This window comes from Hoplias malabaricus, chromosome 16 (genome assembly GCF_029633855.1).
Source record: "Hoplias malabaricus isolate fHopMal1 chromosome 16, fHopMal1.hap1, whole genome shotgun sequence".
In the NCBI taxonomy this organism is placed as follows: Eukaryota; Metazoa; Chordata; class Actinopteri; order Characiformes; family Erythrinidae; genus Hoplias; species Hoplias malabaricus.
The window spans coordinates 30,151,570-30,175,340 of NC_089815.1; the positions used below are offsets into that span (position 1 = coordinate 30,151,570).

A 23,771-nucleotide genomic window follows, 5' to 3' on the forward strand; every position below is an offset into this window, starting at 1 on the left:
CATAACGGCTACACAACAGCTACCACAGCTTACACAACTACACACACACAAAGCGGATCACAGACGCACAGGAACAAAGAATTTCTCAAGGGTTCTTTAGAAAAGGCACTGATTCTGAGGCTGATTCATGCTTCTGTGTTGAATCAAGCCTGTGCATGTGTCCTACGCTGCTGTGAGCGTTTGTGTGGGTTTCCTCCGAATGACTGTCTGCGATGAGTGTGGTGTGTTCTCTCAGTGTCGGCGTGGGTTTCCTCCTGGTGCTCCCGTTTCCTCCCACGCTCCAAAAACACACATTGGTAGGTGGATTGGTGACTCAGAAAAGCTACTAAACATAAGCACCAAGCACCTGCACTTAAAGGCTGAGATTTTCTTTTCTGCCAGTAGGTGTCTCAAAGAATTTCCGAGGCTGGCCTGTGGACCAGTAGAGGGTGTTCAAGGCCAAGTCAGGTGACCTTGAAACATCCTCGGTACATCCACTACCACCTCTGCTTCCGAGGAATGAATTTTGTCGTTTTTTTTCTCAGAGAGCTTTCCGGAGCTCCGCACGCTATCTCCGAACGGGAAAAAGCAGACGCTGCAATATTCCGTGGGAAAAGGCCTGAGAGCAGCCTCTGTCCAGAACCGCTGTTTAAATATTATTTCAAAGGAGGCAAAGCGGAGCATCTCTGAGCACCACGATGCTCACCTCACTCACGAGGCTGAGGCTCAGGCCAAAGGCTGTACATGAACTGCTAATTTAGCTCCAGAGTGTGATATTACAGCTCCTTCCTTTCCCCGTCAACAGAAAGGAGAGACCTCCAACACAAACGCCGTCGGCTGCATGACCCTGATAATGAAACCGACAGAGGTGGTAAATAAATGATGTTCAGCCAAATGGTGTTTTCATTGAAACGCTGTAAGAAACGGAGCAGTCAGGCGAGGGGAGGACCTCTTCCTCTCACTCTCTTTCCCCCTCGCTGGGTTGGGGAGGATTGTCAGGAAGGCCTGTTATTAAAGAGATGTGTACCGGCCTCCCTCACACACACACACACACACACACTCTGAAGTTTAGAGGGTGGTGTGTGTAAGGACCAGAGAGAGAGAGAATCTGAAGCTAAGCAGAGAAACAGCACATTCCTAAATACAAAATACAACCTGTTAGAGGCTGGATTCTGGCTTCATTCACTCATTAATTTCTGTAAGTGCATCATCATTGTCAGTGTGTGGGGGTGTGTTTGGACTGTGGGAGGAAACCCACACAGACACAGAGAAAACACACCACACACACACACAGTGACGCAAGGAGAGGATCCCACCCAGGACCCCAAGACCCTGCAGTTGTGTGTAGGCTAGAGAGGTATAAATCTGTGGAACAGTGGAACTGTGTTCTCTGGAGTGATGGAGTTCCTCTGGTGTGTGGAACTGTGTTCTCTGGGGCGATGGGGTTCCTCTGGTGTGTGGAACTGTGTTCTCTGGGGCGATGGGGTTCCTCTGGTGTGTGGAACTGTGTTCTCTGGGGCGATGGGGTTCCTCTGGTGTGTGGAACTGTGTTCTCTGGAGCGATGGAGATCCTCTGGGGTGTGGAACAGTGGAACTGTGTTCTCTGGAGCGATGGGGTTCCTCTGGTGTGTGGAACAGTGGAACTGTGTTCTCTGGAGCGATGGGGTTCCTCTGGTGTGTGGAACTGTGTTCTCTGGGGCGATGGGGTTCCTCTGGTGTGTGGAACTGTGTTCTCTGGAGCGATGGAGATCCTCTGGGGTGTGGAACAGTGGAACTGTGTTCTCTGGAGCGATGGAGATCCTCTGGGGTGTGGAACAGTGGAACTGTGTTCTCTGGAGCGATGGGGTTCCTCTGGTGTGTGGAACAGTGGAACTGTGTTCTCTGGAGCGATGGGGTTCCTCTGGTGTGTGGAACTGTGTTCTCTGGGGCGATGGGGTTCCTCTGGTGTGTGGAACTGTGTTCTCTGGGGCGATGGAGATCCTCTGGGGTGTGGAACTGTGTTCTCTGGAGTGATGGGGTTCCTCTGGTGTGTGGAACAGTGGAACTGTGTTCTCTGGAGCGATGGAGATCCTCTGGTGTGTGGAACAGTGGAACTGTGTTCTCTGGAGTGATTGAGATCCTCTGGGGTGTGGAACTGTGTTCTCTGGAGTGATGGGGTTCCTCTGGGGTGTGGAACTGTGTTCTCTGGAGCGATGGGGTTCCAGGAAATTGAGTTCAGGAGAAATGTTGGAGCAGTGTTTGTCCATGCTCCTGGAAAGTGTGTTGACCGTTCACAGATGAAGATGCCGTGCAGATCATTTATGACAATGAGGCGAGAGAAACAGCAGAAGGAATTGTGTTCTCTTAAAATATTTCCCACTTAGAGCTTGACGCATATTTTCAGAGCTGTGTCATTGTGACGGTGTAATAGTGGTTTACTTTGTGACTCGACGTGACACACAGTGGTGGTCTGTGCTCATAAAACTGTAAATACATTAACAATAACACATGTTGATTTTAATGATGTTATTAGAATTAGAGTTACAACAATAACACAATACCAATGATAACAATACAACAAAACACACTAACAATAAATTACACAAATACAATTCCAGCAAAAACACTGAGAAAACATAATATTCATTCATTGTCTGTAACCCTTATCTAGTTCAGGGCGGCGGTGGGTCCGGAGCCTACCCAGACTCACTGTGCGCAAGGTGGGAACACACCCTGGAGGGGGCGCCAGTCCTTCAAAGAGCAACACACACTCACACCTACGGACACTTTTGAGTCTCCAACCCACCTACCAACGTGTGTTTTTGAAGCATGGGAGGAAACCGGAGCACCCGGAGGAAACCCACGCAGACACAGGGAGAACACACCACACTCCTCACAGACAGTCACACGGAGGAAACCCACACAGACACAGGGAGAACACACCACACTCCTCACAGACAGTCACCCGGAGGAAACCCACACATGGACACTCCAATACACCAAGAGTAAACACCAGTTAACGTCACCGCTGCTGTTTCCAAAGCCCCCTGTTCCCCTTAGACACAGAGTTTTGAGACGACACCTGATACAAACCAGTGAATAGAGCATCATGAATGACTCCTTGAAACACCAGTGGAATACAACACTTTCACCAGGTAAAGTCACTTACAGCAAGTAAAATCTGTGCAGAGAAGGTTTAATAACATTGCAACATTATTACCCCAGTCTCCCTGTAGGAATACGTACACTACAATGATTTCACCTCCTCTGATGTACAGCTTGCCGTGCAGAAACCAGCCTGGACCTGGCCCTGTGTGAACATCTGGATGAAGTAAATGCATGTGTTTTTCCTCAGGAGCTATTGGGGGCCCCTGGAGGTCCCATGGCCGAGAAAAGTGCTCCGAGCCCGGGGTGAAAGAGAACCGTGAACGCCGCGGTTAAAGACCTCAGATCTCGCAGTGGGCGGAATGAGACTTAAAGGAATGATGACGGAGCCAAGAGGGCCCCCCCCCCTGGAGGCCCCCTGGCCGAGAAAAGTGCTCCGATGCCCTCTGGGCTAAGGGTGGTGGTAAGCCCGGCCCCCCCTCTCTGGAGGTCTAGATTGACTTCCATGGACCCCGGTGAAGCGAATTTCATGCCCGAGGAGTGACGCCCTCTCGGCTAGGGTGGTGGTAAGTGCGGCCCCCCATCTGGATGTGTTCAAAACCTAAGTTGAGACATCCATAGACCCCGGTTATCCGAATTTCATGCCCGAGGAGTGACGCCCTCTGGGCTAAGGGTGGTGGTAAGCCCGGCCCCCCCTTTCTGGAGGTCTAAAATGACTTCCGTGGACCCCGGTGATGCGAATTTCAAGCCCGAGGAGTGACACACCTCTGGGCTAAGGGTGGTGGTAAGTCCGGCCCCACCCTCTGGATGTGTTCAAAAAAGTCGAGACATCCGTAGACCCCGGCGATGCGAAGTGACATGCCCGAAGAGTGGTGCCTTCTGGGCTAAGGCGGTGATAAGCCCGGTCTCTCCTCTGGAGGTCTGTGGTTTTCAAGTGAATTTTTTCCAAGTCCCGCACCTGAGATTAAGAAAAATCAGGACCCCCTCAAGCCTTGTAGTGAGGCCGAGGGAGGTTCATCGTTGTCGGCTATGCGAAAGGGGTTCAGATGCCTCGAATCCTGTGGGCATATGGTTTCTCAGCCTGGTGCCGTCGGGATATTAGGGAGGAATTAAATCAGACATAAGTTTGGGTAACAGCGATGCGAAACGCTATGCCCAAGGGAGTGGTTTCCCGATGGGCTTGAAATAATGGAAATGTCCCTCTGCTTCCCTGGATGTGTTCAAAACCTAAGTCGAGACATCCGTAGACCCCGGTGATGCGAAGTGACATGCCCGAAGAGTGATGCCTTCTGGGCTAAGTGAATATCGAAACCGGTACTTGGAACCGAGATGGGGGTATGCACGGAACGATCTTACATCTGAAGCCCGAAGGAAGTGGCGATCCTTCGGGTGAAATTTTGTAAGTTATAGTACGACTTACCCTCGGATGTCTCCAAGTGGAGACCTCCGTAGACCCCGGTGCGATGCGAAATTCATGCCGAAAGAGTGACACCTTGTTGGGCTAAGTGAAAATCGAAACCGGTTCTTGGAACCGAGATGGGGGTATGCACGGAACGATCTTACATCTGAAGCCCGAAGGAAGTGGCGATCCTTCGGGTGAAATTTTGTAAGTTATAGTACGACTTACCCTCGGATGTCTCCAAGTGGAGACCTCCGTAGACCCCGGTGCGATGCGAAATTCATGCCGAAAGAGTGACACCTTGTTGGGCTAAGTGAAAATCGAAACCGGTTCTTGGAACCGAGATGGGGGTATGCACGGAACGATCTTACATCTGAAGCCCGAAGGAAGTGGCGATCCTTCGGGTGAAATTTTGTAAGTTATAGTACGACTTACCCTCGTAGACCCCGGTGCGAGGCGAAATTCATGCCCAATGAGAGTGGTTCATTTCTAGGCTATGATTGATACATTTCTGCGGTAAAGAATGAATACAATTGGTTTAACGGCATTTTATTAAAAATGATGCGGTTCAATGGGGTGTCACGTCCGGCTTGAATCGAGTGCAGACAGCCGGTTCATCCGTGTATCCAACAGTTGAGGGCCGGTCAATCCATCGCGGTAGAACCTTTGGGCCGTTGCGGGATCATGGCACATGGCAGTGGTGATATTGGTCCGTTGGTCTAGCGGTAGTGACGAAATCTGTGGGGGAAATATAAGCAAATTTAGCCCCAGGAACTGAAACTGAGATTCGAATAGCCATTTAAGATACATTACCTGATTCGAAACAGCGGTCCTAATCAAATTGAAACCAATTCGGCCATTGAGCCTTGCCCTCCGCCAGGCTGCTCTCAGCATGGCGTTCGGTCGTCGTATTTGCCGCCCCCGGGTTTTGAAAACGTAGCGCGGCTTAACCTCGTAGGCTTGTACCAAACAGTTCATCCACGAAATCTCCTTAGGCGACAGAGCCAAAAGCGCGTCCCCGAATGCGGCGTTAGTTTTGTGGGTCCTAACATAAATGACGCACCCCGAATCCAAAATTTCCACATTTTCCAGTTCTTCCACTAACATGTTCGTAATCACAACCGATCTGTGGCCGCTTATAACGGCTATGGTTCCCATCAGAAAGCCCTGCAATAGGTTCATGGTGGAATGGCGTAGCGGCGTTTCCTTAGCCAATAGTCTCGGTATAATCTTGTCGGCCTTCGCTAAGAAAATTCTGAAATGATCGCATGGCGGAATGATTCCCAATTTGAACCGCTTAAAGCGCTGCCGATGGCCGGTTATGTTCCTAGCTATATCACGGTTCGCCTTGGTGAAACTTAACTTAATGCGTTCGAATTCCTTGGCCGTCAGTCCGGCACTGTCGGGTTTAAATGCGGACAGATACCCCATGTACGCCTTTGCGTCGTATAGCAGCATTTTAATCGAGGTATGAGCGTAACCAAGAGAAGTTAATTGTTCCAGCCAGCTCCGAACCTTACGGTGGTTCACAAAACTAACGTCCGAATATGCGCACAGTTTTGGGGCACAGTGAATTAGGAACCTGACCGTATGCGACTCCCGTTGCTTTCCGTTCTCAATGTCCTTAGCGGTCGGATTGGCCCTAAGCTGATATGAAGCGAACTCAGCGATTGACTTACCGACAAAGGTGTCCTTAAATCGGCTCGGGAGTATCAATCGCCCTATCAATCGGGGGAACATTGGTTAGCGGTGCGTCCGTGGCGGATTTGGAAGACACTTGGGTCGGGGTCGCAATGCGGCGATCACCTGTGTCGAGGCCAGAGGTTGATGGGTGTACGTCAGTATCGGTAGGGCCAGTCTCCCGAAATGTGTCTAAGAGAGACAGAGTTCTGGTGCGTTTTGCCGCGGATAAAGCCACATTCAAGGCCAGGCCTTGAAGCGAGTGCTTTGAGCCTAGGTGCGCCGCTAAGCTAACCGGTGTTTTCTCGTAACAAATCGGACAATCCCTGCCTTTCCGACCGTCCCCGGAGCGATCGAGACGAATTATAAACTGTACCTCATAGTTAGCCATAGTTAGTCTATGGAACGATTGTAAGTGATTGCGGTAGCCATAAACCGACTGTTCGCAGAGAGAGTACTCATTAAATCAGTTATGGTTCCTTTGATCGCTCCACATGTTACTTGGTATAACTGTGGTAATTCCGGATACGTGAATTTATCAGAACCGAAAAACCCCCTCCCGACTCAGGTCGGGTCCGCTTTGGTGACTAACCTAGATGATGATGATGTTGGTGATTAACCTAGATAACCTTTGGCCGATCGCAGAGCCCTCCGGGGCGGCGACGTATCATTCGAGTGTCTGCCCTATCAACTTTCGACGGTAGACTACGGGACTACGGTGGTGACCACGGGTAACGGGGAATCTGGGTTCGATTCCGGAGAGGGAGCCTGAGAAACGGCTACCACATCCAAGGAAGGCAGCAGGCGCGTAAATTACCCATTCCCGACACGGGGAGGTAGTGACAAAAAATAGCGGTGCGAGGCCCCGTTTGAAGGTTTCGCGACCGAAATGAACTCAATCTACGTCCGTGGGTTAGGACCCATTGGAGGGCAAGTCTGGTGCCAGCAGCCGCGGTAATTACAACTCCAATAGCGTATGTTAACTTTGCTGCAGTTAAAAAGCTCGTAGTTGGATCCGGGGACGTGTCCCGGCTGCCGGGCTTCTGCTCGTCCGGATCCTCGCGGTGGGAAGCCGTCCGCTCTCTTGGTCCTATTTCGTGGGTTTGATGGACCAAAGGTCATGATTAAGAGGGACGGCCGGGGGCATTCGTACCGCACCGAGAGAGGTGAAATTCGTAGACCGGTGCGGGACGGACGAGAGCGAAGGCATTTGCCAAGAATGTTTTCATTAATCAAGAACGACAGTCGGAGGATCGAAGACGATCAGGTACCGTCATAGTTCCGACCGTAAACTATGCCGACCCGCGATCCGGCGGCGTTGGGCTAACGACTATGACCCGCCGGGCAGCGTCCGGGAAACCACGAGTCTTTGGGCTCTGGGGGGAGTACGGTTGCAAAGCTGAAACTTAAAGGAATTGACGGAAGGGCACCACCAGGAGTGGAGCTTGCGGCTTAATTTGACTCAACACGGGGAACCTAACCCGGCCCGGACACGGTAAGGATTGACAGATTGAAGGCTCTTTCTCGATTCTGGGGGTGGTGGTGCATGGCCGTTGGTAGTTTGTGGAGCGATTCGTCTGGTCAATTCCGGTAACGAACGAGATCCCATCCTTTAAGTAGTTACACGGCCCCTCTCCTGGGTCGGCCTCTTCCCCGAAGGTCCCCGTTCGCGGGGGGTCCCCATCGGGGGTTTGGCGGAGGTCCGGTTCTACCCCGGATCGGTTCGGGGGGTGATGCGATTGACGGGGGTTCAGTTCTGCGTCGAGTGGGTCGCTCCGGCCTCTCCCCTTCGCGTTCGGTTCCCTTCCCCGATGCCGTCCGCACCTCGTTCCGCTCTCTGGGTGTGGGTTGTCCGTCCTTCGCCTTCCCCGGTGCCCTCCCGCTTACCGCGGGCCTGAAGGTTGGTGTGCGGTCGGTGGCTAAACTTCTTAGAGCGATTTGTGGCGCAGAAGCCACTTGAGAAATTGAGCAATAACAGGTCTGTGATGCCCTTAGAAGTCCGGGGTCGCACGTGAGCTACAATGGCTGGTTCAACATGTGTATTAACCTACGCCGAGAGGCACGGGCAATCCTATGAACGCCATTCCCCGCTGGGGACAGGGGATTGCAACTATTCCCCTCGAACGAGGAATTCCAAGTAGGCGCGGGTCACCAGCCCGCGTCGATTAAGTCCCTGCCCTTTGTACACACCGCCCGTCGCTACTACCGATCGGATGCCTCGGTGAGGTCCTCGGACCGTCCCCGGGGTGGCCCTCGAACGGGGGTCGCCTCTGGGTGATGGAAAGTCGATCAAACCCAGACATCTAGAGGGAGTAAAAGTCGTAACAAGGTTTTCGTAGGGGAACCTGCGGAAGGATCAATAACGGTGACCTGGCCGCGGTCGGTGCCCGCCGTCCGTGCCGGTTGTCGAGTCGAGTCTCGAGAGGCCGAATCCCCCCCGGTGGGTACCTTCAAGGTATGGACCGCAGAAGCCTCGTACCTTTCGTCGTGGGCCGACGTGAGTCTCTCCCCCTCCGGGTGGGTGGACGTAGCGAGCCGGCCTCGGAACTCGGGGTTATGCGAGGACCGCCTTAGGTGCATAGATACCCCGGTCCACCACCCCCACTCGCGGGGGGAAGAGTGGTGCCGGAGCCGCCCGCCGGGTCGTTAAACCCAAAAAAAACATTGATCGTTGAAGGCTGTCAAAGGGGCTTTACTGACCCCCAGGGCGTTGGCCCTGAACCCATTCCCCCGGCACAGGGGGGGTGGTGGACGAGAGCGTACCGCCGGGCGAAACTCTTTCCCCTCACGGGGTTAGAGCGGAGCTTAAGAGCGCATGCAATATCCCCGATGTTGGCTTCGCAGAGACGGACCGTATAGTAGTCTAAGGCCGGTGCGCGAGTTGAAGGGGCCCTCACGAACCCCGGATGCGTTAAACACCCGAAGGAGACGGCCGGTGCCCGCTGGTCCGGACTAGGTGGGATCTACCCAGCGCTTCCCCTAAGCGGGGACTTGGGAGCGTACCACCGGGCCTCGCTCATACCCTCCAGGGTGGAGAGCGTGGCTTTGAGCGCACACGCCTGAATGCCTTAGACCGGGACCCGTAACGCAGCGAACCAAACCCTGGGCCTCGCCCGGAACGTAACCACGTAAGGGGCCGTTGCTCGCAACGCGCCCCGAAGTCTCAGGCACCTACTCGGGCGATCGTCCCGGGCCGTAACTCGGTCCGGTGGTGACGCCCAGGTTCCCCGGGGGGAAGGCACCCGGCTTGAAATATTGGCAAAAATTGTCTCGTTGTTCGAATGGCTTCCTTCGCCCGGCCTGTAACGGACCGGGCACAAACCTCATACAACTCTTAGCGGTGGATCACTCGGCTCATGCTTCAATGAAGAACGCAGCCAACTGCGTTAACTGATGTGAATTGCAGGACACAGATCATCGAAATTTCGAACGCACATTGCGGCCGCGGGGGTCCATCCCGCGGCCACGCCTGTCTGTGGGTTGCTTTACCCATCGATCGGTCTCCGCGCCCCCACTGAGAGAGACCGCGGCTGGAAGCTCTCAGGGCCTTTCCCCCCATCAGGAAAACGGTCCTTCGTCTTCCTAAATGCAGACTCGGTTCCGAGCCAGTCCACGCACCCCCGTGTTGCGAGAGAGCTCCGTACCAGTGACGGAGGGAGAGCCGAGTAGGTCCGGGTCCACCCGGCGAACGGGCGAGCGAGCGGCCGGGGTGGGGGAGGGTGCGCGGAATTTGGTCTAGTACCGGGCCTTCGCCCCTCGGCCCTCACCCTGGGAAGAGCCCAGTGCTGAATCCCACTTTCCCCTGACCGGGGTTGGCCGGGAAATGTAGCGTACGGAAGTCCGGAGATCCGTCTCGGTGCGGACGCGGGACCAAGTCCTCGCGAACGTGGCTTCTTCCCATAGATGGTGAAAGCCCGGTAGTGAGTCCCGCGTTCCCGCCCGGGTAGGTCGGGCTTCTCGGAGTTGGGTTGCTTGGGAATGCAGCCCAAAGCGGGTGGTTAACTCCATCTAAGGCTAAATACCGGCACGAGACCGATAGCGAACCAAGTACCGTGAGGGAAAGTTGAAACAGGACTTTGGAGAGAGAGTTCAACAGAGCGTGAAACCGTTGAGAGGTAAACATTCGGGGACCAAGAAGGCTGCCCCGGGGGATTCAGCCGGTGCGGACGGCCCCGCGCTCGTCGGGTTCCACGGCCGGGGGTGCGAGTGCATCCGGGCGAGAGGGGTGGGGTGCCGACTCCACCGCTCCCCGCTTCGGCTCTGGACTTCGGGCCTGTCGGGCGTATGGAGGTCCGGCCCGCCCGGTGTACTTTCCCCGCGTGGTGGTGAGTCGCGACCGGCTCCGGTTAGGCTTGGAAGGGCCCGAGGGTGAAGGTAGGTCCGTCCGGAAAAGGGAGCCCCCCACGCGGGGTCCCCGGACACGGGTGTTCCGCTACAGCCCCTCGCTCCAACTTCGCCGATAATGCCGGGGCCGTGGAGCAATGTCCTTTCCGCGTTCTCCCCTCCCCTCCTCCGGGATGGGGATGTTCGGTCGAAAGCGGGCCGGCTGGGCTGTCCTCAGCCCCGGGCTAGGCCCGCTACGGCGATGCGGGGGGTGATCCAGGCCCACAGCACCCCGAACGCCTAAGGTCAGCGGACCCCGTCTAAGTTCGGACCCCGACCGACCCGTCTTGAAACACGGACCAAGGGGTCTAACGCGTATGCGAGTCGAAGGGGCCATAACCCCCGGAGGCGCAACGAAGGTGAAGGCTGGCGCGCATCGGCTGAGGTGGGATCCGTCCTAACCCTTTGAGGGGGCGGGAGGCGCACTGCCGGCCTGCTCTTCCCACGTGGAGAGCAGAGCCAGAGCATACGCGGTGTTACCCGAAAGATGGTGAACTATGCCTGGGCAGGGCGAAGCCAGGGGAAACCCTGAGTGGAGGCCCGCAGCGGTCCTGACGTGCAAATCGGTCGTCCGACCTGGGTATAAGGGCGAAAGACTAATCGAACCATCTAGTAGCTGGTTCCCTCCGAAGTTTCCCTCAGGATAGCCGGCACCGAAACTTCAAGTTTTATCCGGTAAAGAAATGACTGGAGGCCGCGGGGCCGAAGCGGGCCTCGCCCTACTCTCAAACTTTAAATGGTTAAGAGGCCCGGCTCGCAGGCTTGGAGCCGGGCATGGAATTGACGGTGCCGAGTGGGCCACTTTTGGTAAGCAGAACTGGTGCTGCGGGATGAACCGAACGCGCGGGTTAAGGCGCCCGACGCAGACGCTCATCAGACCCCAAGAAAGGTGTCGGTTGATATAGACAGCGGGGCGGTGGCCATGGAAGTCGGCATCCGCTAAGGAGTGTGTAACAACTCACCTGCCGAATCAACTGGCCCTGAAAATGGATGGCGCTTGAGCGTTGGGCCCATACCCGGCCGTCGCTGGCGGTACTCATCTCCCCCCCAACCCAAAGCCAATGAGAAATGAGTGAAGCCGAGACTCATGGGACCATATGCCGCGACGAGTAGGAGGGGCGCCGCGGTGGCGCAGAAGCCTTTGGCACGAGCCTGGGTCGAGCCGCCGCGGGTGCAGATCTTGGTGGTAGTAGCAAATATTCAGATGAGAACTTTGAAGGCCGAAGTGGAGAAGGGTTCCACGCCGACAGCGCTTGGCCGTGGGTTAGTCGATCCTAAGGGATAGGCGAGCGCCATTCGGAAAATGCTGGGGCGATGGTCTCGTCTGCCTCGTGCTGACCGAAAGGGGATCGGGCCAATATCCCCGTACCTGGGATTGGTGGAGATCGAGCCGCCGAGAGGCGCTCCCGTGGCGGTAACGCAAACGAACCCGGAGACGCCGGTGGGGACCCCGGGGAGGATTCTCTCTCCTTGCTAAAGCGCTGGAGCGCCCTGGAATGGGTTCGACCCCGAGATAGGGGCTCAACGCTCTGAAAGGCTCTCAGGCCGGGACGTTTCCCATCGGCCCTTGAAAATCCGGGGGAGGTATAGTGAATTTACCCTCAGGCCGTACCCATATCCGCATCAGGTCTCCAAGGTGAACAGCCTCTGGCGTGTTGGAACAATGTAGGTAAGGGAAGTCGGCAAGACGGATCCGTAACTTCGGGATAAGGATTGGCTCTAATGGCTGAGCTCGGCTGGGCCCGTGTCTGCTGATGCGGGGTCCGAAAGCCCGGTGCTGCCCGTGCGATGGGGAGCTGTTCCCGGTCCTCCTTCAGGCCCCCCGAGCGGGTCCTGCGTGCGAGGAAGCGCACGGCGAGAGATGCCCCCAGTATCCAACCCCCGTGAACAAGGCTCTGCGTCTGTTGGGGTCGATGAGAGTGGGTCGCGGCGAGCGAGACCTTAAGCGCTTAAGCGCGGTGGCGCTTAGGGGACTTGGTCAGGTCGACAGTAGGGAGGCCGGTCGTCGGTGGGATGCCGGCGGGGGAGCGTCCTTCGGGACTAACCTCCGTCGGATGACCACCTTCGGCCCCCTTCCCTTCCTAAGCCGGGCCGGGCTCCCCGACGCCCGTCGCCGGGTGGGCCGCCCCCGGCTAAGCTCGCGCGTCTGGCCCTTCGCTCTCCCCCGATGGGACGCGGAGGGACGCAATGGAATGTAGGTCCGTGGGGGGGGTCTCTCGTGCTTGTGTGGACTCGTAGCAGGCCGTCGGGGGGCTTCGGTGGGTCCGGGCGGTGTCCCTGGAGCCTCGCGCGCCGAGCCTAGGCTCCGTGGATCTCTCGGGCTTATGAGTCTCTCGCCTCGGGGGGAGACCTCCGGGGCCGGGTCTCTCGGCCGGCACCTAACAGCCGAATTAGAACTGCTGCGGACAAGGGGAATCCGACTGTTTAATTAAAACACAGCATCGTGAAGGCTCTTGGACCGGGTGATGACACGATGTGAATTCTGCCCAGTGCTCTGAATGTCAAAGTGAAGAAATTTACTGATATTCCCCGGATGGTCACTAAGTGCGGACTTAGTTGGGTGTGAATGCATATTGTGTGCCTCCACCTCCACGCGGTATCACCCGGGCAACGGACTTGAGAAATCAAGGACGGCTAAGAGAGGCAAACCAGCTTTCACTCAGTGAATTGACGGCTTTATCCCGCGGAGAAAGTTAAAGGTCACTCTCACCTCGGTGTTTGTGAACCGGAGACCTCTTTTCTGCACGGTCTCAGACCGGTTGACGCTAGGGAATGTCATCCGTAGACCCGGCCCCGAGCAGAGCGGGGGCTCACGGGCCTGACGTGCCCTGTGCAATAGCTCTGCACGATGTCATGAGATGCTCCTGCGTCTCATGTTCGTCCATTCGACCCCAGATGCCATCACCACCCAAAACGCGGAGAGGTTTGGCGAGGGTAACGATACCTTCTCCGCGGAGGGATGGCTCTGGTCCGTCTCGTGGCGTTAAGCGTAAGAGAGCCGGTACCGATGACACTCAAGTGGCAGCAATGCCCCGCCTTTTGATCAGGGAGCCACCTCCCTTGAAGAGCAGGATAATCTGGCTGGGGAGCCGGATCACTGCCTAAAGATAACACTTCCGACCCCGGTAGTGTTTTGCACACTGTGCAAAAAGGATGTCGGTTCGGTACTCGTGGCAGACAACCATTTCAAGTCCACCCATGGCGGATGGAAAATCACATATGTGTGTGACAAGTGTGGCAGGGCCTCCGATAGCCACCATTCCACCTCAAGTCATGTAGCCAAGTGCGGAGGTTTGAGGGTTCCCTCCAGCACTGTGGCCCACTCAGGGATCCGGTGCGAAGAGTGTGGCAAGGACTTTAGGTCTCGTAGGGCGATGAGTATGCACGGAAGACACCGACATCCAGCAGTGCGCAATAGGAAGCGTATCCTACTTGCCGCACAGCAAAAAGGCTCCACAAGGTGGACTGAGCATGAGGTTGAGCTCCTAATACGGCTTACCCTAGATTCATCCGATGATAGGGCTGCCGTGAGTAAAGCCAGAACACTTCTACCGAGTAGAAGTCAAGAGTCGCTTCGGTCCAAAATACGCTGGTTGAGAACTCGGAAGCTCATTACGTCTGCTGGAACTGCGTCTGAACCAGATCCCATTGCTCACCTGCTCTCGACTCCCCCACCTGAGATGTCCCAGTACGGTCTGGAGGAGAGGCTCAGGACCAGAGTTAGAGATGATTTGGAGGGCCTTGGAGTTTCTGATGATGCGCATGACCGCATTCTGAGCTCATGGCTAAGAGGTGCAGACCAGACCCCGATACTGGTCGAAACAGCGGCACAATCTGTGATCTCTGAGATTGGACGGAAAATACCAAATGTCGTTATACCCGGACAGACTGGTGCCCTACGCCGTAGACGGAAGTTCTACAGGCGGGGCTCTCGAACCACATCCAGAGCATACTGGCTTTATAAGCTCATGTATGCCAGGGATCGTAAGGCTCTAGCTGATAGGATCCTGGATGACACGATATCCTCCCGCTGCCCAGTACCACTTTCTGAAATTCAGAATGTGTTTAGTAGGAAATGGGAAAAGCAAGGAGAATACCATGGTTTGGGTAGCTTTACGGGTGCTGCCACCGCGGTGAGCGACCTGTTCTCTCGGAAAATCACGGCTAGAGAAATAACAGATACTCTTAAAGCCACTCGAACGCATGCGGCCAAAGGATCGGGAAACGGGCTCTTCTCGACTGGGACCCTAACGGCCAGAAACTCGAATGAATCCTGACTATGTGGTGGTCCACAGGGGTCATTCCCCAATGTGTAAAGCACTGTCGTACGGTACTGCTACCCAAGAGCAAGGAGGCGGCCCAGCTCCATGACATAACCATGTGGCGTCCGATTACAATAGGCTCCGGCCTATTAAAGCTCTACTCGCGCATCCTTACCAGTATGCTTACCGAGGCATGCCCGATCCATAATCGGCAGCGGGGGTTTATCCGCGCCCCAGGATGCGCCGAGAATATTGAGCTACTGAGAGCGGTCATGGAGCAAAGCAAATCCTTGCGCAAAACAGTGGCGGTAGTATTTATCGACTTTGCAAAAGCATTTGACTCCGTCTCGCACGAGCATATCCTGGATGTATTGCGTGCAAGAAAGGTGGACGATCACATTATCAGAGTCATCCGTAACTCCTATACGGATGTAACAACCACAGTGGAGGATGGACGGGGAGGTACAACCCCCGATATCCCCATGAAAGTAGTATGTTACGAGAAGGACTCGGATACTCTGGCGGTTGCGGCCCAAAAGAAAGTCACATACTACAGAAAGTATGAATCAGTCATAAAGCAGACATTGAACACGGTCGATGTAAGAGTCTTTGGGTTCCCTATTGGGGCTCGAGGGCTCTGGCACCCGGACAATGGCAAACTGCTCACTGAAATCGTGTTAACGGCTCACAGCAAACTCCGACTGGCCTCTCGACTATGCAAAGCGGCACTCTTAGGTTCGGTAAGCCCACTTACCTTAGCCCACTGCTAAGGTTTGACCGTAAGAGCGATGCCACCCTGGGGAGACAAAGCTCACATCAGGCTGGTAACCTACATGACAGTCTGATTGGTTGGCCTAAAGCGGACCCGACATGTTGTGGTCTAGCCTGAGTCAGACTCCCTACCTAGGGAGGGGTGGTGGTAAGCAGGTTCCGTCACGGCCCGTTCTCTTCTGTGAGTGGGAAGGTATCAAGGTATACAGTATCGGTTCCGATTTATGGCGTGCGGGCTCCCCCGCCCTACCTTTCTGTGGATACCAGGGAGAGGTCCCAAGGGCGGGGCCAGCCTGGTTGATCCATTCAGCTCCACTATTTGATGATGTTAACAAATACTGCCGGATTTGACCTGTGTTCAACCCCCTGCTTGTGTTCACAGGTAATCCACCGCGGACAAGGAAACCGGAGAGGGGCGGACAAGGATATTCTATCTCTAGGTCGGGCTGAGATGGATCAAGACATTCAACGGCGCTGCAGGGGGCAGCGTTAAAACCTCTGAATCAGAGTAGCCCGCTCTGTGCGATCTAGCGAAATGCCTCGTCATTTAATTGGTGACCTGCATGAATGGATGAACGAGATTCCCACTGTCCCTACCTACTATCTAGCGAAACCACAGCCAAGGGAACGGGCTTGGTGGAATCGGCAGGGAAAGAAGACCCTGTTGAGCTTGACTCTAGTCTGTCACTGTGAGGTGACTTAAGGGGTGTAGAATAAGTGGGAGGCCCGCCGCTCGCCAGCACCGGGACGGGCCGTCCGTGAAATACCACTACTCTTACACGTTACCTCACTAACCCGGTGAGGGTGTCGGTGGGAACCTTTGCCTTGCTGGGGGTTCCTTGTTCAAAGGTGCTAAGCCCGGGTGGTGGGGTCGCTCTGCGCTGAGTCCTCCTTCGGAGGCAAGCTCCCGCGGGGCTTGGCCCTTCCTCTCCCCGGGGCGAGTTCCTCCGGGGACAGTGACAGGTGGGGAGTTTGACTGGGGCGGTACACCTGTCAAAGAGTAACGCAGGTGTCCTAAGGCGGGCTCAGGGACGGACGGAAACCTCCCGTGGAGCATAAGGGCAAAAGCCCGCTTGATCCTGATTTTCAGTATGAATACGGACCGCGAAAGCGGGGCCTAACGATCCTTCCATCTGCTTTACGGGTTTTAAGCGGGAGGTGTCAGAAAATTTACCACAGGGATAACTGGCTTGTGGCGGCCAAGCGTTCATAGCGACGCCGCTGTTTGATCCTTCGATGTCGGCTCTTCCTATCATTGCGAAGCAGAATTCGCAAAGCGTTGGATTGTTCACCCACTAACAGGGAACGTGAGCTGGGTTTAGACCGTCGTGAGACAGGTTAGTTTTACCCTACTGATGTGGCGTTGCTCCGATAGAAATCCCACTCAGTACGAGAGGAACCGCGGGTTCGGATACTTGGTATTCACGCTTGGCTGTGGAGCCAATGGTGCAAGGCTACCATCCGAGGGCTTACGACTGAACGCCTCTAAGTCGGGCTCATAAATACACTGTTTACTCTCATCACCGTCACCCAGTCACAGTTTTCTTAAAGGGACTGTCTGTGAGTTTCTGTGAAGTGCTGTGTGCTGATGAGAAACTCCTGTGTAACTGTGTAACTGTTTTAATATCTAGAACAGTGGTTCTTAAACATTTTAGACCAAGCACCACCTATTATCAGCCCAAAGGTACCATCTATGAACCTAATCACAGAAGCATGGGCTCCCTGTCCTTCCTCCGTCCCGTCACCACTGAATCTCAGACGTAGATCACTGGTGTCGTAACGTCTGGGAAATGCTTCTTCAGAACTTATCGACACGAGCAGGTGAGTTTGATTATCAGGGTCTGACTCGTTGCTCCTTGTATCTGTCACTTTCTTTGGCGGCACGGTGGCTTGGTAGTTAGCACGTTTGCCTCCCAGCACTGGGATCTTGGGTTCAAGTCCCATCTGGGTGGAGTTTCCATGTTCTCCCCGTGTCTGTGTGGGTTTCCTCCGGGGGCTCTGGTTTCCTTCCACAGTCCAAAAACATGGAGGCTAGGTGAATTGGCTTCTGTAATAACTGTCCTGGTTTGTGAGTTAATGAGTGTGTATGTGTGAGTGAATGTGTGTGTGCCCAGATATGAATTGGCGCTCTGTCCTGGGTGAAATCCTAGTGCCCGATGCAGTCCTCCAGGTGGACGGTCGTTTCTGGTTGAGAGTACGCTGTGCGCGTTTGGCTGCCGCTTCTCTCCAGTGTGTGTGAATTGAGTGTTCTGAGCAGTGTAGATTGTAAAGCGTCCTTGGGTATCTAGAAAGGCGCTATATAAGTGTAACATTAACTAACTAACTAACTTTCTGCTGTGATACAGAGCGGCTTTATTTGAGTTCTTTTTAACCAATGTTTCTGACCGCTGTAAAAGACCTCCTGATAACGTTTGGGAAATTCTGGGATGTGGGAAACACTGAGCACAACTTGGAGACAGTGTACACGTGGCCCATGTAGTATTTTTTAAAAACAAACAAAAAATAAAATATTGAAACATGACATAATTCACACATGAAAACGATTATTTCAGGTTTGAATTATTTTCAGAGGTCATCTGGCAAACCACCTGCTGTTTGGGAACCACTGATTTACAGAAAGAAACTAGATACTAGATACTAGACAGATATATAGATAAATAGATAGATAGACAGACGAACAGACGGACAGACAGACAGATTGATAGACGGACGGACGGACAGACGGACGAACAGACAGACTGACAAACAGATAGATATAGATAGATAGATAGACAGACAGACAGATTGATAGACAGACAGACGGATGAACAGACAGACAGACAAACAGAAAGACAGACAGACAGGTAGACAGACATATAGATAGATAGACGGGCGGACGGACGGATGGACGAACAGACTGACAGACAGATAAACAGACAGAGACAGACAGACAGATAGACAGATTGATAGATGGACAGATGGACGAATAGACAGACAGAAAGACAGGTAGACAGACATATATATAGATAGACGGACGGACGGATAGATAGATACAGGGGTTGGACAATGAAAGTGAAACACCTGGTTTTAGACCACAGTAGTTTATTAGTGTGGTGTAGGGCCTCCTTTTGCGGCCGATACAGCGTCAGTTGGTCTTGGGAATGACATACACAAGTCCTGCACAGTGGGCAGAGGGATTTGAAGCCATTCTTCTTGCAGGAAAGTGGCCAGGTCTCTACGTGATGCTGGTGGAGGAAAACGTTTCCTGACTCGCTCCTCCAAAACACCCCAAAGTGGCTCAATAATATTTAGATCTGGTGACTGTGCAGGCCATGGGAGATGTTCAACTTCACTTTCATGTTCATCAAACCAGTCTTTCACCAGTCTCGCTGTGTGTATTGGTGCATTGTCGTCCTGATACACGGCACCGCCTTCAGGACACAATGTTTGAACCATTGGATGCACATGGTCCTCCAGAATGGTTCGGTAGTCCTTGGCAGTGACGCGCCCATCTAGCACAAGTATTGGGCCAAGGGAATGCCGTGATACGGCAGCCCAAACCATCACTGATCCACCCCCATGCTTCACTCTGGGCATGCAACAGTCTGGTGGTACGCTTCTTTGGGGCGTCTCCACACCGTAACTCTCCCGGATGTGGGGAAAACAGTAAAGGTGGACTCATCAGAGAACAATACATGTTTCACATTGTCCAGAGCCCTAGATTTGTGCTCCTTGAAACCGACGTTTGGCATTGGCATGAGTGACCAAAGGTTTGGCTACAGCAGCCCGACCGTGTGTATTGACCCTGTGGAGCTCCCGACCGACAGTTCTGGTGGAAACAGAAGAGTTGAGGTGCACAGTTAATTCTGCAGTGATTTTATGTTTTTTTGGACACAATCCGGGTCAGCACCAGAACATCCCTTTCAGACAGCGTCCTCTCGCGTCCACAGTGAATCCTGTTGGATGTGTTTGGTTCTTCTTGGCGGTGTGCTGACGTTACCCTGGATACCGTGGCTCTTGATACATCACAAAGACTTGCTGTCTTGGTCACAGATGCGTCAAATTTGTCCTCTTTTGAACTCTGGTGTGTCACCCATAATGTTGTGTACATTGCAGTATTTTGAGCAAAACTGTGCTCTTACCCTCTGCTAATTAACCCTTCACACTCTGCTCTTACTGGTGCAGTGTGCAGTTAATGAAGATTGGCCACCAGGCTGCTCCAATTTAGCCATGAAACCTCCCACAGTACAATGACAGGTGTTTCAGTCTTCATGTGTTCTACAGACTTCATTGTCCAACCCCTGTAGGTAGATAGATAGATATACAGACAGACAGATAGATAGACACTTTATTGGTCCTGAAGAAAATTTTGCAGTCAGTAGCAACAAGCACAACACAGTAGGAGTGTGGTAAAGGAGATATATACGAGCACAACAAAGTAAAATTAAATTAACGCAACGTGTAGCTGTAAGGGCAGAGAATAAAAAGGTATATGTAGAAGAAGAAGAAGAAGAAACACCTTAATTGATCCCCATTGGGAATTTGCATTTCACTGTGGTGTGAACACACAGACACACACTAGTGAACAATTCTTCACACACACACACACACTTGGGGCAGTGAACACACACACAGCCGGAGCAGGGGGCTGTGACCACCTCTGTGCCCAGGGAGCAGTTTGGGGGTTAGGCGCCTTGCTCAAGGGCACTTCAGTCATGGTGTCATGCCCTCGTCCTGTCAGGTCTGTTTTCCCTGCCATGTGCTCTCTCATGGCTCTGTTTGTTGTTGTCCATGTCTCCGCCTATGTCCCGCCTTTCCTCCTCCCCCTCGTTATCTGTCTCAGGTGCGTCTCGTCTGTGTTAAGTCTTTAAGTCCCCTTGTATCACTTCCTCTTGTCGGTCATTTGTACTGTTTCGGTCCCAGTTATCAAGTCTGTCTGTCTCTGCAGTTTCTCCGTCATTGTTTTCCACGTAGTCGTTTCATTTTGTCGTTTCTCTTTAGTCTGTCTGTCCCGTTTGCCCTGTTTAGCTCCCTGTGTCCAGTTTAGCCCGCTTGGCTCCCTGTTTGTTGTCTTTCTGTTAAAGTCTCTTTGTTTTGTTATATTTCGTTAATAAAGTACTGTGTTTTAGCGAGTGTGTCCGCCTCCGTCAGTCCGCCCCGTGATCCTGACACGTGGATTAATTTTTCCTTGAACCGGCGACCCTCCGGCCTCAAGCTCGCTTCTGTAACCTCTGCCCCCAAAGGTCATGGCTGCCCCATTTGGAAACTATAGAAGCAAGGGCTAGGGCGCTGTTGCTACAACTGCAAGAAGGTGCAACAAGAAAACAGGGCACTTACAGTGACAGAAGGTGCAAATGTAAAGGCTGTGAACGACACTACGATTACTACATCAACTGTGAATCATCAGCTGTGGACTTTAGTTTGGATTGAACTGAACTTGAACTACATTAAGGAGAGTGATTTTTGTGGGATCCTCGCAGCGATAGACAACAGGCAGTGCTCAGTTCACCACAGAGAGCGAGAGAGGTGTGAGCTCTTCAGGTTGGACTTGAATGGAGTGTCACCATCCCCATGTGTAAAGTAGAGGAGTTTAAAACCCCACAGCATGGGAGTATGGAGCAGTGGAACTGTGTTCTCTGGAGCGATGGCGCTCCGCCCGGTACCTCTGGGATGATTTGTGATCCAGAACTAATCATCGAACAAGCAGAGACTGTTTCTGTCGTAAAGAGGAACACACTCCAGATGAATGCCCCTCGTTTCAGGAGAAAAGCTGCGCAGACTTTTGGTCGTATGTTGTATTTGCATCAAACTCATTTTAAGGCGCGAGGTCCATTCATTTCCCTGTTATCTGTTCTCTGTGTACAGCATTACTGCCCCAGCTTGTTAATGGCAGTGGAATTGCCCCTGGACTCAATAATGTCCCTGGGCTTTATGGCTGAATTAGACTGAAACATTTGTGCCTAGGATTAAAGCTCCAAACTGCAGGGCATTATTTACGCGCTGTGAGTTTTATGGCTGTGTAAATGTAACGCTGTTTTGACTGTGTAATGCAATTATGCTCTGAGCTGTAGTACAGGAGAAAAAACAGCAGAGAGCTCAAACAAGATCAAGCACGGACACACACACACACACACACACAGACCAGTATGTGATGTTATTTGTTATATGTTATATGTGTTACTTCCTAAACACATCCTCTAGATGTAGCTGAGCCTTTCTGTGAAGATTTGAAGCTGTTCAGCCATTTAAACCCCACTCTGTCTTAGGGCTGGACACGTAGTCGAAAATGAATCGTTATTAAGAATGGATGTAAACGCACCTGTATCGATTATCAAGGTAAAATGTTCAGCTAATCGTGATACTGATTTGAGCTCATATCGCCCAGCACTCATCCCAGAGCCATTGTATGGAGCTGCTCTCTCCAGAGGACACTCCATAACCCAGTGCTGTGGCATTACACTATGGTACATTTCAGCTCATGTGCAGCTGCTCTGAAGCATCCTTCATTCTTGCATGTGCTGTAGAGAGCATTAGAGAAAGCAGAGACTACTCTCAGGCTGTAAAGTGTCTACAACTCCTGAGAAGTCCAATACACACACACACACATACACACACACTGCTGGGACCCATGACAAAACATTACAGGGCTTTGATTTTAAAACCCTGAATAACTGTCCAACGTGGAGGAAACAAGCATTAATTTGGCAGTGAAGCTTTGTTAATGTGTGTGTGTGTGTGTGTGTGTGTGTGTGAGTGAGTGAGAGACTCCTATTGTGTTGTGATGTCCTAATCTCTGTTTGTAAGAGGAGGGGGGCTGAGGGTGTGGGGTTTGTATGAAGCTGTTAATAAAAGTATGTAGAGCTTTATCTCTGGTTTCCAGCAGGTGACGTCCAGCCTGGGCTTTACTGAGCGCGCTCAGACGGACAAAGCTATATCTCCTACACAGTGCAGAGCCTCATTATTTCTGGACGTGAGTGAATTTGGCTGCAGAATTAATTGTATAATTCCTTTTAATGACTGAAGGCAACCGTAATGACTGGTATTAACCCAGCGGCCACATTGGCTCCGCCCCAGACAGTGATTTCTGCTCCTGTCGCTCTTTTCCACCAAAGAACTCTGGTTCTGTTCAAAGTTCTGGAAACATGGTGCTCTCCAGCAAACTGCCCCTGCGTTCCCCCAGTTTGGATGGGAACCAAGTATACATCACCAGCAGGGGGCGCTGTGGGACTGGGTTCCAGCGTTGTGTCTGAATTCTGCTCCAGAGCTAGAGATAAAGAGAGAGAGTCAGGACAGAGTCATGGTTAATCCACTGTTTACAGCGTGGTTAGGTCCCCGTTTCAGAAGGAGAACCTCCACAGATGCGTCTGGTTCTCTGGTCTCTACCCAGAACACCACCGAGGATGATATTACACACTGTGGTGTGTAAATAACCGTCCAGCTCCACTGCACCATCATTCTTTATTTCAGGCTCTGAGCTCTTTCTGGAGCTTCTTTATCTCACACCGCTATGGTTCCTGCTGAAAAACCCACTGTTCTTTGGTTCCCGCTCGGAATGAACTTCTCTGCTCAGGGGCTTTAAACCCCTCTGGCCTACACCTGGCATTAAACATAGTGAACGTAGGCTCATGTGCAGCTGCTCCAGAGCATCACAGTCCCTGAATGTAATGGATGGCGAAAATCAATAATATCCCACTGTTAGATTGGAACACTGGGAAATTCCAGCTCGTTTTCCCTGTTTTTCCGACTCTGGTGTGGTTTGTAATTCCGAGTGAATGCTCTCACCGGACGTTTGGGTCATGAGCAGTGTATTGTCATTTTTCATTCACGACTTCAAACGCTCTGGTTGTTAAAACCGGTGAGTTACACGGCCGCAGAGCCGGGGCAGAGCCGGGGGAAACTCGAGCTGTTTTCTCTGCAGCTCCCCTTCACTTCGCCCCATCCCTCCATCGAGGGAAGAGAGAAGTGTGGAAGGTCAAACTCACCTTGGATTAAACCCATAAACACACTCTCTCATGCTCTGTGGCTTCTGAGGCCAAGAGAAAAGACCAGAAGGAGAAAGACGAGCTTTAACCACAGGGTTTAGCAGCTGAGCTTTTCTGCCATTGGCACAGTATTAACACAATGGATAGCTCTGGTTCTACAATCAGACTTCACTGTGTGATATAAACAATCACTTACCCCTCTGAGTCTGAGGGCTTTATATCTATAATCATTTAGTACTGGGCTAGAGAGAG

General features: G+C 52.8%; 1 non-coding gene across 1 annotated transcript; it reads left to right on the top strand.

The window, feature by feature from the left end:
* Nucleotides 1–9,471: 9,471 nt before the first annotated feature.
* LOC136672483 (5.8S ribosomal RNA) lies at nt 9,472–9,625 on the top strand. The gene has a single exon (XR_010795864.1). It is a non-coding gene; the product is annotated as a 5.8S ribosomal RNA (ribosomal RNA).
* The last annotated feature ends 14,146 nt before the right edge of the window (nt 9,626–23,771 follow it).